At 49.1% G+C, this 3,451-nt stretch overlaps 1 pseudogene across 1 annotated transcript; it reads right to left on the bottom strand.

Moving 5' to 3' along the window:
* Positions 1 to 536: 536 nt before the first annotated feature.
* On the bottom strand, positions 537 to 2,002 carry LOC308514499 (F-box only protein 31-like; annotated as a pseudogene). The gene has a single exon. The product of its transcript is annotated as an F-box only protein 31-like (transcript).
* Between the last annotated feature and the right edge of the window lie 1,449 nt (positions 2,003 to 3,451).

The following is a 3,451-nucleotide window of genomic DNA, read 5'->3' as shown; positions in this document are numbered from 1 at the left end:
CACAGGAAGTAAGTTATGGCTGCTCTTTTAAGACAGAACCCTTATGGCTCTCCCTGCCTTATGGAAGGAAGCTAGACATTTCTACAGTAGGAGTTTTAAGGGCAAGTATAAACTTTGTTCTTTTCCAATATCGGAAACCACTGCTGTGAGCCATTAGTCTTTGAATCTCTGAATGCCACATGGTCCAGAACAGCCTGAGGAGCAGTGTGGTTTCAGGTTGAGTTCATGTTCATCTAAAGCACCCTTATGTTTGTAAGTTAAGCACAGCAGAAAAAGCACTGGCTTTAGGGACAGAAACACTGGGTCCAAGTCTCTATTTATTTATTTTTAAAATATATTTTTATTGATTTTTTACAGAGAGGAAGGGAGAGGGATAGAGAGTTAGAAACATCAATGAGAGAGAAAAATCGATCAGTTGCCTCCTGCACACCCCCCACTGGGGATATGCCCGCAACCAAGGTACATGCCCCTGACTGGAATCGAACCTGGGACCCTTCAGGCCGCAGGCCGACGCTCTATCCACTGAGCCAAAACGGTTAGGGCATGGACTGAATGTTCTTGAGCATCTCTAGGAAGGCCTGCGGGGATGGTGCCTCCACATTCTGGAAGGTGTTCTGGACTCTGACGTACAGGAAGAAGTATTTCGCCTCCAGCCAGATGAACCCGAAGTGGTTCCCATCCAACAGGATGAAGACTCCAGGGAAGCTCCTGGGGTAGGCGAAGCCAAATAAGGTAACAGTGTCCACGCCATAGAAACACATCCTGCAGGTTCCGGGGTAGATCTGGTCTATTGAGCGCACGCCCACAGGCAGAACAAACGGAACAGGCTGCTCCTCCGAAGCTGCAGCCCGGTCTCCCAGATGCTGGGCTGGGCAGGGCTCTGCCAGCCATGGCCCTCGCTTTCTTCAGTCCCATCTTCTTGCTGCTGCTGCTGCTCCCGGATCACCTGCTCGTCAATCTCCTGGACCACGCGGGAGAGCTCGTTGAAGTTGCGGAAGATCTCGCCATCTCGCAGCTGGATGCAGCGCATGAGGTGGATCTCTAACGTCTTCTTGGAGACTCCCATGATCGTGGTGACCCTGGCATACTTCCCATGGAAGCTGAGCATGGCAATCTTTAGGCCGAAGGGATCGTGGTAGTATTGGAAGAGGCCTGGCCTGATGAGGTCGTCTGGGTGGCTCGGTGGGAGATAGAGGCGGCGGTAGGTCAGCCAGTCATACTGCTGTCTGAACTCCAGCACCAGCCCCCATTCTTCCCTAAGCCCCGTTGGTGAATCCATTGGGTGGTCTGTCTTCTTGCACTGGGTGGTGAACCTGTCCTTCCGAATCTGCATGTAGCGGTTGTGGGGCCTGCTGAGGCGGCCTTCCATGCACTCCACCGTGGCTGATTTCCTCTCCGTCAGGCGAATTCTGAACGAGGGCCTGAAATGTATTGGGCCACCCACATGGGTGTTAAGGGAAGGCCTGTATTTCCAACCAGTAATGCATAAGCCGTCCACCACTACATTCACTAGTATTGTATAGTGCTCAGTATCTAGCTGCCACAATCCCAAAATGTTTCTGAATGGGAACAGCTTCGCGTAGACTTCTCGATAAGACATACCATCATCTCCAGGTTCTGCAAGTTTTCACCAGCGCCAGACTCCTCCCGGCAGCACCGTCACCAGATGCTGTCGGTGTGCAGGATGTGGCAGAATTTGGTGCAGGCCGGGGCCAGGCTGGGCAGGTTGATGCCGGGAACCCAGGCGAAGATCTCCACCAGCATCTCCACCGGCAGGTCCTGCAGCGAGCAGTGCGGGGGCGGCGGGGGCGGCATGGGGCTCGCGATTCCTCCACTCCCTGCACAGCACCGCTGCATCCCCCCTCTACGTGCTTTTCTGCCGGCACCGGCTTGCCATGGGCCGCTGCAGTCTCAACTGGGCGCTGGCGCTTCTGACGACATCCGTCCCCCCCGCCCCCCCGCCCCAAGAGCCCACACCGCAGAAGCAAGCGCACTCCTCCATGCCTCCATAGGTAACAGCCACCACAATGTGGGCCTCTGTGCCTCAGCCAGGCTTTAAGCTGGCTCGTCCAGCCCCAGAGTCAAGCCACACCCCCAGGCCTAGCCACGCCCCCTCAGAGAGGAGCCAATTGTAGGACTTCGTTTTTTGTGGGGTTTTTGCCCCTGATTCTATTATAATCACCAGTTTATTCTGTTCATCAGATTATTTATTCACTTGATTCTTAGATTCACTTGTTGATAGATATGTATTTGTTATTCATAATTTGTATCTTTACCCTTTTCTTCTTCTTCCTCTTCTTAAAGGATACCTTTCAGCATTTCATATAATACTGGTTTGGTGGTGATGAACTCCTTTAGCTTTTCCTTATCGGTGAAGCTTTTTATCTGACCGTCAATTCTGAATGATAGCTTTACTGGATAAAGTAATCTTGACTGTAGGTTCTTGCTATTCATCACTTTGAATATTTCTTGCCACTCCCTTCTGGCTTGCAAAGTTTCTGTTGAGAAATCAGCTGACAGTCGTATAGGCATTCCCTGGTAGGTAACTAACTGCTTTTCTCTTGCTGCTTTTAAGATTTTCTCTTTGTCTTTTGCTCTTGGCATTTTAATTATGATGTGTCTTGGTGTGATGTCTCTTTGGATTCCTTTTGTTTGGGGTTCTCTGCGCTTCCTGGACTTGTAAGTCTATTTCTTTCACCAGGTAGGGGAAGTTTTCTGTCATTATTTCTTCAAATAGGTTTTCAATATCTTGCTCTCTCTCTTCTTCTGGCACCCCTATAATTCGGATGTTGGTACACTTGAGGCTGTCCCAGAGGCTCCTTACACTATCTTCGTATTTTTGGATTCTTTTTTCATTTTGCTTTTCTGGTTGGGTGTTTTTTGCTTCTTCATATTTCAAATCTTTGACTTGATTCTTGTGATCCTCTAGTCTGCTGTTGGATCTCTGCATAATATCCTTTATTTCAGTCAGTGTATGCTTAATTTCTAGTTGGTCCTTTTCCATAACCTTGAGGGTCTCACTAGATTTCTTGAGGGTCTCACTACATTTAATGGCGGTCTCATCAGACTTTTTGAGGGTCTTACTAAATTTATCGGCAGCTTCTAGAAAGTTTTTGAAAAACCTTAAAAGTGTGGTTTTGAACTCTATATCCAGTCATTTGCTTTCCTCCATTTCTGTCATTTGTGACCTGTTTCTTTGTCTCCGCATTTTTTATCCTTCCCTGTGTTGGTAGAGTGGCTTTGTGTGCTAGGTGTCCTATAGGGCCCAGTGGTAGACACTCTTGATACACCACCTTGTGGGCTTTGTGCACAGTCTTGTTGTAGTTAAGCCTTGATTGTTGTAGGTATCACTGGCAGGAATTGACCTCCAGGCCAATTGGCTGTGAGAATCAGCTGTGTCTACGGTGGGAGAACTTCTGTGCTGAAGACACCCTTCTGGGGCAAGACTTGC

The sequence above is a fragment of the Myotis nattereri genome (genome assembly GCF_964212035.1).
Source record: "Myotis nattereri genome assembly, chromosome: 2".
Classification (NCBI taxonomy): Eukaryota; Metazoa; Chordata; class Mammalia; order Chiroptera; family Vespertilionidae; genus Myotis; species Myotis nattereri.
The sequence above is the reverse complement of the archived record's forward strand: the minus strand, read 5'-3'. Positions and strand labels throughout refer to the sequence as shown.